This window comes from Carcharhinus amblyrhynchos, chromosome 28, assembly GCF_965287045.1.
Source record: "Carcharhinus amblyrhynchos chromosome 28, sCarAmb.v2.hapA, whole genome shotgun sequence".
In the NCBI taxonomy this organism is placed as follows: domain Eukaryota; kingdom Metazoa; phylum Chordata; class Chondrichthyes; order Carcharhiniformes; family Carcharhinidae; genus Carcharhinus; species Carcharhinus amblyrhynchos.
In genome coordinates this window covers 5,812,616-5,825,373 of record NC_137351.1, presented here as the reverse complement: position 1 = coordinate 5,825,373, position 12,758 = coordinate 5,812,616, and the positions used below count along the sequence as shown (strand labels likewise).

Below are 12,758 nucleotides of genomic sequence, written 5' to 3'. Positions count from 1 at the left end.
TGTTCAGTGACTCCCACTATTATTCAACAGTCAGCTTGGTTCAGTCAGCATCAATTGAATCTTTTCAGCAGGAGGTTATGGGTTAAGCCACACTCTAAGGCCTGAGCACATAACCTACACTGATACTATAGTGTTCTATTAAGGGCATGCTGAATATTCAGGCATCGCTCTTCAGATAAGATATTAAACTGAGGCCCTGCCTGCCTGCTCCAGTGGTTCAAGGAGCTGCAAGAGATCGTATAATACAGCTGGAAGAAGAATTGGGAATTCTCCTGGAGTCTTGGTCAATATTCCTATCTCAAACACCACCACCAAAATAATACAAAATCATAATAATTGGTCATTGATTTTAATTGCTTCTTATGTGACTTTGATGCACACAAGTTCACTGCTACACTTATCCACATAAACTAGGAGTAGTTGCTGCACTTCAATGTAATTGACTGCACATAAAGTGCTTGAGGGAGTCCAGAGAGATTGATAAAGCAATACATAAATGGAAGTCTTTCTTTCTGTGAGTATGTGCTTGTGTGTGTATACACACATGTGCATGCTGATGTTAGATGAGCACAAGAATGGACTTGGTTCTAATGCCCCTTCAATCAAAATAGTCCACTGACACTTGCTAGGTGGGCTCATAAGTCTATTGACATTTCTTGTTGGAGAGCTGCTGGAATTTTTGCAGCAAAACCCAAAGAAAACCGACAGCTTCAGGTGAGGAAGGGAAAATACTAGAATTGATTTTTATATCCTACAACTCCCAACAAGGGACTTATTGAAAAAGGCTATTCTTTAAACTCAAATTCTCCCTCCATTTTTTTGTAAAGTTTGCATCTATTAAAAAGGTTGTTTGCCAACATTATGGGATGATGTTGATTCCCAGACACAAAATCAGTCACTGCAGATAAAAATATTCAGAGTCTTTCAGATGTGCTGTTCCTGGAAATTCAAAGAGACAGCAAGGGAACAAAACCCCAAAACTAGCTTCCACTTTTCTCAAGAGTTATCCTTTACATTTAAGGCAGTGCTATCATATATATATCATGGTTAATAAAGCATACCGAATCCTAGGTTTTATTAATACAGGCATAGAGTTCAAGAGCAAGGAGGTTATGCTGAACTTGTATAAGACACTAGTTTGGCCTCAACTGGAGCAGTGTGTCCAGTTCTGGGCCCTGCCCATAAGAAGGCTTTAAAAGCATTGAAAAGAATGCAGAAAAGATTCACAAAAATGATTCCAAGGATGAGGAACCTCAGTTATGAGGATAGATTGGAGAGGATGGAACTATTCTCCTTGGAGAAAAGAAGGTGAAGAGATGTTCAAAATCATGAAGGGGCTGGACAGAATAGATAGGAAGAAGCTATTCCCTCTGGTCCAAGGATCAAGAACATAAGGACACAGATTTAAAGTAATTGGCAAAAAAGGCCAGATGCATCTTGAGGAAAACCTTTTTCATGCAGCAATTGGTTAAGGCTTGGAATTGCATTGCCTAGGAGCGTGATGGAGGCAGGTTCAACTGAATCACTCGAAAGGGAAATAAACTGAAAAGGAAGAATGTGTAAGGTTACGAGGAGAAGGTGGGAGACAGCACAAAGGGAATTGCTCATTCAGAGAGCCAGTGCAGGCACAATGGGCTGAGTTCCCTCCTTCTGCACTGTTACAGTTCTGTGATTGTGTGATTTATGTTCCCCCTTCCCAAAAATAGAAAGAAACTGCAGGGAAAAACTACAGTTATGCAGACAGTGATTATACACTAACTTGCATAGATCAGTGATGAGGCTATATTTGTGCCTATTTCTGTGCATCTGGCCTTCAACGGATATTAATGTTTTGGAGTGGGTCGATAGATGACACAAGAGGATGCTTCCAGGATTCAGGGCTCTAACTCATGAGGAATGACTCACAGAACAAAATCTTTTCTTTCACTGTAGAAAGAAAATCGGGGTTAGAGAGAGGTGAAGGTATGATCCACTTTGTCAAAGTATATCCGGACTCCTGAGCAATCAGTGGAAAAAGGACTCAGCTAAAATTCCCACTGATGGTCACCATTCTTTGATTTCTGCTGGGTAATGAACATATGTGAGAAGTAGGTGAGCGCACATTGAGACTCAGCTGCAATACCCTCCAAGTTGCATAGTCTTCAGATACTGACCATTTATGGTGAGGGAAGCAGCATTACCATTTGGCTAAAGTATCAATAAGGGCTGGTAGCTTCAGCTATAAGAAGAAATAAAATTAATTTGTATTGCATTTTGAGTTAAGAAAAGCTTCTTTATAAAGTAAACGATACAATTCTAAAAAGGGTAAAGGAGCAAAGGGACCTGGGGGTACCTGTGCCTAAATCATATGCATCTAAATCAGGACAGGTTGAGAAAGCGGTGAATAGAGTCTACAGGATCTTGTGCTTTACAAATAGGGGCACAGAATACATAAGGAAGTCAGTTGTGGTGAACCTATATAGGCCACTGTTCGGCTACAACGGGAATATTGTCTGTAACTCTGAGCCCTCAACTTCAGGAAGGACATCAGAGAGGGTGCAGAAATGCTGAGCTGTTCTTGCAGAGAATCAACATAAACATGAAAGGGCCAAATGGCCTCCTTCTGTTACAAAATGGTTTTCAGATTGTAAAGCCAGCGTAGAGTGCAACTGCTTTTAAAAGAACCTTCTACATGTTTAAAATTGCTCCCACTTTTTTTCTGTTCTCCCCATGTCTGTGTGGGTTTCCTCTGGGTGCTCCATTTTTCCTCCCTCAGTCCAAAAAGTGTGCTGGTTAGGTGCACTGGCCATGCTAAATTCTCCCTTACTGTACCCGAACAGGTGCCAGAGTGTGGTGACTAGGGGATTTTCACAGCAACTTCATTGAAGTGTGAATGTAAGTCTACTTGAAAATAAACTTATAACTTTAACAATCTTGCTACATTTCCTTCCCTTTCAAGCCACTCATTGGCACACCTCCCCATGAGACAACTGCTGTTCTCAACTAACTTCAACCTTGCAGAAGCTTCCAGTCAGTATTGACTGGAACAAGTGCAACAAGAGACCAACCAATTTGAACGACTTTCAATTGGGATACATAGAGGGGTGGGGTGGGGGGGGTGGGGGGTGCAAATGTGACCCTTAATTGGCTTGGTTGAATCACAGCAAGGAAATTCTAATTCTAACCCCCCTCCCCCCACCACCACCACAACTGCCCAAACATGTTACATAAAATACAGCCATCTCAATATCATGTGTGACAGTCCCCCCAGCAGATCGATTGGGAAATTGGGGAACTTACTTTTGATTTTGAAATCCACATGTAGGACCAAATAGGCAACTTCCAGATAAAAGAGGCTAGGGGGTGACAATGAGGCCAATGAAAACAGGTTTGATTAGCTGGCACTTTCCTCGAGTTTTAGATTGCAGGAGGAAGGGAAGAGTGAAGGAGTAAAAATGTTTCACAATTCGAAGGCTCCAGGAAAGAACAGGAGAGAAATGGGGCTGTAAGTTTCCTTTCCAATGTAAAGGGGAGTGTCTAAGGTGCCTTATTCCAAGAGAAAAAGCAAAGTAGCAACAATTGTTGTGATAAAATAGCGTAAGGCTGAAATAAAAGAGGCAGAAAGAGAAGCATGCATGTGCAGAGACGGAAGGGGAATGAGTGAGAGTGAATGACAGAAAAAATCAGAGACAGTGAGACAGAATGGGGTAATTTAAACCAAACCAAGCTAATCAGAACTTGATACGGTTGGATTGATTTGATTTGATTTATTATTGTCACACATATTGGTACACTGTGAAAAGTATCTTGTGCACTATACAGACAAAGCATATCGTTCATAGAGTGCACAAGGGAGAAGAAAATGAGATAGTGCAAAATATAGTGTTACAGTCACAGCTAGGGTGTAGCGAAAAATCAACTTAATATAAGGTAGATCCATTCAAAAGTCTGATGGCAGCGGGGAAGAAGCCATTCTTCAGTCGGTCGGTATGTGACCTCAGACATTTGGATCTTTTTCCCGATGGAAGCAAGGTTGGTTGATAATTTTGCATTGAAATGAAAGCTTACATTCTGCCTGATTTTACACACGATTGAAATCAATCTGATCCCATCGGCTTCCCACCAAATGGGACTAGGTTAAGATTACCCCCCCAAGGAAAGAGAGGAAATGATTGGAGGTGAGTGGGATCTTGAGATGAAAAAGAGAAACAATTCACAAGGGCACCTTTTATGTCTGAACATCCCAAAGCACTTCTTAACGTCTGAAGGACATGCTGGTTAGGTGCATTGGCCATACGAAATTCTCCCTCAATATACCCGAACAAGCATCAGAGTGTGGCGACTAAGGGATTTTCACAGGAACTCATTGTTAATGTAAACCTAATTCTGACTTGAAAATTAAACTTTAACCAGTCCATTACATTTCAGGTGCAGTCACTATAGCTATGTCAGTAGGTTCTGCAGCCAAATTGTGCACAGCAAGGTCTCACAAACAGTTAATTTGATATTATTGGTGTTGTTTGAGAGACTATTGGACCAGATACTGTGAGAACTCACTGATCTTCCTTAACCAGTGAACTGGGATCTTTTACACTTATTTGGGTACATATATCTGGCCTTTGTTTAATAAGTCAGTCAAATAGAGTTACCAACAAGTACATTACATTATTAGTACTGCACTTGAATATCATGTGTTTAAATCCTGTGGTAGAATTTAAATCCAGAATCTTCTAATTCACTGCCACAATTTAGCCAAGCTGGCAATTGACACATTGAAACGCAACTCACCTCAGGCAACCTAAAGCACAACCCATCTAAAGTAAGGAGTCATCAAACATGCTAGTTGAAAATAATATATATGTTTGAGAATACCTTTCAGGGTTCTTTCTCATTCAGAAGCGCACCAAAACTGCTGACGGTGATCAAAGGTGAACTGGCCCTTCCCAATACTTCCAATTCAATTCTCAAACAGGAATCTCAAACACTTCTGTCATTTCCAGTAAGAGTTGCCAATGATTTTGAGAAAATATGTATTATTTATGCTGATATTTTGGTTCTGTTACTGTCACAGATGGTCTCAAACTGGAAAGGAAGACAGTAATGTTTGGAATGAAGATCTAACTAAATTAAAAGCAGACTCCGATAGCCTGATGTACAAAGTTCACATTTAAGCACAAGTCCAATGTTTCCAAAAGTTAAAAAACATATCCATCAATCAACAGCTGGCTAGCAATAGTTCACTGTTTTGTTCGGAAGGCAGTTATTGAAATCCATTGTGCTTAACTTCACATGACACAATGGATACATAGTTCCTCACTCAAGGCTGTGGACGGGGGGGGGGGGGGGGGGGGGGGGGGGGGGCAAATTTAATTTGATTGTCCAGGTGGGAGACTCATGAGATCAACTGGAATGATTGTTTTATGTCCTGCTCAGAAGGGACAAATTTAACCTCTACCCGTTGTTAATCTGATAGGATTCGGGCAATGTTGGTTTTACACCTCACTGCCCATCCTGAATTTATTCTCTATTGAACCCAGTGGATATAACTGGGCAGAGTGTAAAATCAGTATTTCCCCCAGTCACATGGATTTTAAACCTGGGAAATGTGGTTAATGTTTTCTCTATGGCATCTGATATTTATGGCTTTCGTTTGTAATAGACAACCTCTCTACCCCATGTCTCTTTTGTGAAAGATCACTCTTAATATGGGACCCAACCACCTCTATTAGAAACTTCTCAAACCAACTCAGATACATTGGATTTTTTTGTTGGAGAAGAATTATTGTTCAGGTGAACTCAACAGCTATTTTGCAGTTTCTTTAGTTATGTAGATTGAGAGATGAATGTTGGTCATAACACCAGAAATCCTCACCCCCATTCCCCAACGACAGCTCTTCATCCAAGATTATACAGAATCATTAATCACTGCAATAGTCAGAGTATTTGATTCAGTTACTGCCCATCTCCGTGCAGAATGAGTGTGTCTAGGTTATATGCTCACGTCCCTAGAGTAGTGTTCGTATACACTAACTTCTGGTTCTGAGTTCTTTAGGGAAGGAAATTTGCCAACTTTACTCAGCCTATGTGTGGCTCCAAATCCACTGCAATGTGGTAGACTCTTAACTGTCCTCTGAAATAGACTAGCAAGCCATCAGTACCAGGGCAATTAGGAATGGGCAACAATTGCTGGTCTTGCCAGAGACGCCAACATCCCAGGAAAGATTTTTGAAACTTGAAGCTCCAGATATCTCCACAGTTGCCCTGATTCCCCTCATCCCATACATTATCCAACTACATATCAGATGGAGTATTAATCGAACCACACCTTGCCAAGTGAATCCCAGACATGATATCACTTGGTACTTGAATTCACATCTTCCTAGCTGGATTTAGACTGTTCAAATTCCTCACTCACAACTCATGCTCATCCCTCCCCTTATCTAAATAATAGTTCCTGAATCATAAAGCAAGGAAGTACATGTGAAACCTGTAAAGGGTGGTTAATTTACATGTTTACTCTGTTTCCCTGACATTGTGTGAAAAGTTTGCTTCCCGTCCTTCATTTCTGATCAGGCTTTAAGACTGAGCTGAGGTTAAATCTGTTTATTTTATTAATGTTACACTTTTTTAAAACATTTTTTTACAGCAATTAATTAATTTTCTACCTGAGTGTTGTATGATCCTTGAGGCTGTGGTGAAATAATGAATTCAGCCCACCGGAACCTCAATGAGGAACAATATATTTTAAGAGAGTGAACAACGTGCCCTTAGAGATGGTGATACAGTAGTCGAAACACTAGGGAGCAGGCAGCAGAGGGGTGAAATATTTCAAACCACAGAACTGTATTATCAAATCACATGCAGAGCTGCCCAAGTGCTTCTCTGTGTTTTAATTTGTAAGTTAAGAACTGGTTGAAATTTGGATAAAAATGTTGGCCATTTAATAGGTCCTTGTAGTTGTACAGAACAGGAGTGCTAGATTCTAACCGGGCCTGTGCTGAAGTAGCTGATCTCAGCTGGGCAGAAACTGGGGCATTATAATTAGTTCCAGTCCCTGTATGGAAAGGGCAAAAAGATAAAGAAAAATCAGGTAGGATTCCTGCACCTAAAAGTTTTTGACACCTCTCCCCTTCTGAAAGTACATGAGTGTGAGCATTGAAGTGGACAGGAGCAAGTTTGGCCATGTTGTTGGATTCAGTGCATGCCTGCATTTACTAGGCACTCAAATAATGCCAGTTCGCTGAGGTACCACTGGGTAACATACACTCATGGAACCATAACACAAGTTTCAGCAATAACAAAAGAGAATTTTGATGGTCAAAATGAAGCGATTTGAGATTCAAGGAAAGAATAGATTTTAAAATGCATTTGATGATAAATTTATTTATTTTAAATTCCTATAGTAAAATCTCACCATCTTCAACATTGCCTATTTGACAAAAAGAGATAATAGCAAAATACCGCAGCTGTTGGAATCTGAAACAAGAACAGAAAATGTTGGAAAATGTCAGCAGGGTCTGACAGCATCTGTGGAGAGTGAATAGAGTCAATGTTTTGAGTCAGGATGCCCCTTGGTCAGGGATGATAAGAAGAGAATTGCATTCTGATGAAAAGTTAGCAACCTGGAATGTTGGCTCTGTTTCTCTCGCCACAGATGCTGCCTGACCTACTGGAGCTTTTCCAGCATTTTCTGCTTTTAATACAAAATGAACTCTGTGGTTACATGTCACAAATATTTTAATCTGAACAATTTATAGTGCATTCCATCCAAAACCATTTCAGGATTAAGCAGCTGAACCCATGAGTAGAATTTTGGTAAACAAATTAATTTCATTATGAAAAACGAGATATGGTTGGAATTGAGAAGAAAAATTAAACAAATCAAAGCAGACACTAAATATGATAAAGCAAAAATTAGAAAGTAAAACCTTCCATGCAGTGAAAGAGGAGGGACTTGTGGAACACAGGCCTACTGGAACACATGCTGAAGTCAATATTTATTTTAACAGAATTGAATAAATATATTTTATTTCAGTTCCCCTTCCAAGGCATCGTACTCAAGTTCAAGACCTTTTGCTCCCACAATAATTGAACCACAATTGACCATTAAATCTACTTTTGTTCAAGCACAGATTTTTAAAAAACACGTAGGTCACATTTATCCAGAAAATACATGACTCACTTTGAAAAAAAACTCTTCCTAGGATTTCTAAAACTTTATTACAGAAATATCACAAATTTATGTTATTTAGAAATGTTTGAAGACCAATAATTGTCAAAAAAGATTCAAGTATAATGAAAACTGTGATTACTGGAAATGCACAGCTGGTCTGTCAGCATCTGAAAGAGAAAGAGGGGTTACCATTTAGGTGGGACTCCTCATCAGAGCTTCATTTTAACATCAATGTTGTTTTTCTCTTTCAGAAGCCAATTAACCTGCTGTGTGTAGCATATTTTTAAAAGCCAGTTAGTAGACCCAGCTGTACAGTTACAGCAGAAATAAGTGCAGTGATAGGCCATTCAGCCCTTCAACCTAACTCAGCATTCTTGATCATGTCTGATCATCTACCTCATTTCTATCTTTCCACACTATTCCCTATATCCCTTAATATCTAAAAATTGATCAATCTCTGTCTTGAATATACTAAATGGCTGAGCATCCACAAATCCTCCGGGGTAAGTCATTCAAATAATCCTCAACCTACTCAGTGCAGAAGTATCTCCCCAAATGGCTGACTCCTTATTCTGAGAGCATGATCCCTGTAAAATTTTCTGGGAGCTAATTTTCCTCATCTTTTCTAAAGTGATGAGTTTTGATGGAAAATATTCCTATCCTTATCTGAATGGAGCATTTTCCGACCAAGATCATAGACTTGTGATTGGAAGTGAGGAGCTGCAATTATTTCATTCAGTAAGGATTTTCCTGGTTTGAATGTTTCAATGCCACGCTGCTCCATCAAGTTAGATTATTTTTCCAAATTAAACGTTAACTGCTAATTGTCGAGTAAAATCTGCCTCAAATCTAAAGACACCAAAGAAATTCGGCCAATTAATCGAGGGCTTAGTGAAGTAGTTTTATATGTGGCACGCTCAGTGTTCAGTTTTCACAGACCCAAATACAAAGCATCATCTACCTACCCCATCATTGTGAAACATTTGGTGGGGAAAGTAATAACTATTATCTTATTATAATAAGATGACTTGAGCAGATGATGTTGAACAACATTAAGAACGTGCAGCTCAACACAAAACCAGGCTGTGCTAAATCACATATACTCTTAAACCTCATCTTCAACCCACCATCCTCCACATTTAAATGGAGACCCTGTTCACTCCAGGCCAGAAGGATCCTTAGTGAATAAGCACTTTAAAGACTCTGCTTTCAACCACCTCCCCCCCCACCCCCCACCCTAATCCATTTCACCAACACTGTTCAATTTAGCATCCTGCTCCATATCCTGCACTCAAATTCTACTCATGTTCAAATGTAATAGAAAGAGAGAGCAATTGACACCAGTCAGAATGCCTAAATGTACATGCCAACCGAAACCCCACCATTGGATTTTAAACAATGCGTGCTCCAGAAGGCATTTCTATTCCAGATTTACTACTGATGTAAATTACAAGTTACAATTACAACATTTGACCAGCAGAGACCAAAGGTCAACCCTTATTCCTCTGTGGCTCAGTAACACCAAAGGTTATCAGCAAGGCCATCAGGGAAAACTCATGTCATGGTTATTGTAATATATCAATGTACAACCTATCAAATAAACAAGGTGAAAATAACAGCGACAAATTATCTATTAAAATATATTTCCGTTTTTAAAAAAATCCCTGGCTAGAAAGGAAAAGTTTCTCTATCGATAGAAATTTATAAAATCACATTCTGTCAAAGCCACTCGTCGAAAATGAATGATCAAATTCACTGTTAAACAATGGGCTTTGAGCTTTAGGGAAGAGGTTCAGGGCAGTGCCTACGGGCATATGTAAGACAAGACGACCTGTACAACCAACTTATTTGACTCGTGTCCTTTACTGATCATTACATCGCTTCTGTGCCACTTTTACAACATTGGGATAAATGGGTGCGACGGTCGATATGTTTTAGTGTCCAAAAAGTTTTGAACTGTCTTTCTGGTAGCCTACTTAAAAGTGAAGTGATAGTTGGGATACGATTCTACTCAAACATGCGTTCTGGTGCCCCGTCCCTTCCAGCAAGAGCGTCCTGAACAAGTTCTCTAGCCGCACAGTGGGAAAGACCTTCTCGAGTGCAAATGGGATCATTTACCGACCCTAGTTTCTTTGTCATCGAATCCACATATTGGCCTGTTTATCCCGCTCTCCGTTTCTGTATATAAATATAATTGGGAGATGAAAATATCCCAAAGGCCTCTCTCAAATTGGACCCCTTGTAATCAGCCGGAAAATGGGGGGCAACAGAATGAGACTGAAGTGACGGGGTGGGCAGTTAGAGACACACTGAACTCTTAGCAAAATTCCGAATCAAAATTTGGATCAAACTGAGTGGGATAATTCACAGTGTGGCCGACTTGCCGGATCAATGGAAGAAATGTTGGCCTCTCCGCAGTCTGAAGACAGCTTAAAAGAGACTTCTGTGCAACCTGATGTTTTGCCGGGTTCAGCTCCCCGGAGCCACCCGACCCAGAAAAGCTTTGTACTAAGGCCCTGTCACCCTGGGAATAACTAACTAAATTTCACTAAAGGTAGATGTAAAACCGATGGCGTGCTTTATATATAAATATACAAACACTGTGAATTATATATATTATATAAGTATCCATTCTACATAAAATTCACACAACGGGATTTTTATCTTGCTGCCATGCTATATTGTTTTTTTTTCTGGCTTGCTATATTATTATTTTTATTTTATCATTTTTAAATTAAAATACATTATTATAAAAACGCCAGAGGACTGGTTGATACTCTTAAAAGCGGGACTTTTTTTTATGGTAAATTAAATGTAAAATTCTAAAGAGCGTTCGCTATAGCCGTACAGAGTGAGTCTTTCTCGGAAGTGCTGAATTCCGATGCTGATTGTGGCGGAGTGGGGTGATTACACAGGGATTAGCTTTAAAAATTAGGTGGCACTTTTGGGGGCCAATTTGGGGATGGGGGGAGGTAGGCGAAAGTGAGACAGACAGAGCCGGGAGTGCTCGCCGCAAAGTGGACATCTCATTAGGATTCAGCACCATGTCAGTGGCGGATTTGAGTGGACAGCTCCCAATGTGGTCTGTCTGTAATGGAGATGGGACTGAGGGTTCCTGACAGCCCTCCACCACGGCCGCCCCCCACCCCGCCTCCCTCCAAGTGAATATAAAGAAAAGTTGGCATTATTTCTGCTCCACTTCACCGTTCCTGGATACCCGGAGGCCAGCAACAAACAGCTGTCACCACGGCCTGAAAAGTGGCCAAATTATCGAGAACTTGACCCCTTGACGGGGCCAAACTTAAACCTCAATCAGAAAGTCTGGAATGCTAAATCTGGCTGTCGCATTCCGCGCCGGTTCGGCTTTCTGAGTGTAATCTAATCAAGGAATGTTTAATCTATTTAAACCAAAAGGCGAGGCCTTGGCACCCAGACAATTACAGGGAACCCGGAGATTCGCACACCTCGCAATTTTAGGACTAATGTGTTCCACTGATGTGTTGGAAAGTGGGGTGGGAGGGGGGTACAATTTAGCATTTCATTGCTGCTGGTACTATATCAATGTACTCGGTCTCAAATAGCATCACAATGAAGGTTACAAAACCAGGGGTGGGTGTCTGCAATCCAGAGACTTTAAAAAAAAATCAAGAGTTGCTAATTTTCTATATAAATATATATATAAAAATATGGAAAAGGAAGGGATACTCACATTGTTTCGCAGCCTTTTGCTCAATTCCTGGTATTGTCTCGAGTCGGTCGGATACGGTAAACTGTGCTCTACGAGTTCTTCGTTGACTCTTCCCTTGCCTGGCCGGCGTCGCTGGCTCCCCGAAGCTGTGGAAGTGGTTTCTACTTTCGGTTATCTAGCTTTATGATGGATCAGCAATACTCATACAGCTAGATAACCAAAGATAGCAGCCAACTTCCGCCCCACATCTCAGGCAGTGGGGAGAGAGGGGACGGGGGAGTAGATTTCAAGAAGATTTTTCTATCTGTCATCAAAGAAGGTAGAGAGAATATCAGCAACTAGCACCTAGCGGCTCCTCGCACCTCTCTCCCCTTGCGAGCTCGATTCTCCCCAGGATTTGTACATAGGGGGAGGTTCTGGGAGGGGAGGTGAGTGGGTGGATGGGGTGGGAGGGGGATGATGCTTAGCACAAACCGAGCTGAAACATGTTTGATTTCAAGCCATGATTGAATCTGAGTCTCCCACCGCCTGTGAGAGAGCTCTCTCTCTCTCTCTCCCTCCCTCTCTCTCAGTCACACACCAGATCCACTGCTATTCAGATGCTAATTGGGTCCTTCAGCGGTGACGAGCCTGCAACGCCAGCCAATGCCAGCCTCCCGCTTGCCTTATTCAAATCACAAATATTTCCCGCCTTTTTTTTTGCTTCTGGTTTTGAGGAATTGCCTCCAATTCAGATTGCATCTGCCATAATCCAGTAACTGAATCCTTGGGAACTCAAAGGGAGGGGATCAGATTAAAAATAATCCCCCACCCCTGCAATAGGAGAAAGGCAGCAAAGCGTGGCCGCCGTAAGAAATTCCACAATTCGAATATTAAGAATGAATATTTTAACCAATCAGCAAGCAGGGACCAGCGGTG

At 41.0% G+C, this 12,758-nt stretch overlaps 1 long non-coding RNA gene across 1 annotated transcript in view; it reads right to left on the bottom strand.

Moving 5' to 3' along the window:
* The window catches only part of LOC145359534 (uncharacterized), a 94,925-nt gene extending 82,944 nt beyond the window's left edge, over positions 1 to 11,981 (bottom strand). Inside the window, exon 1 of the long non-coding RNA XR_013889598.1 lies at positions 11,862 to 11,981. This is a non-coding gene — a long non-coding RNA (uncharacterized LOC145359534). The remainder of the gene's footprint in view (positions 1 to 11,861) is intronic.
* Positions 11,982 to 12,758: the final 777 nt, after the last annotated feature.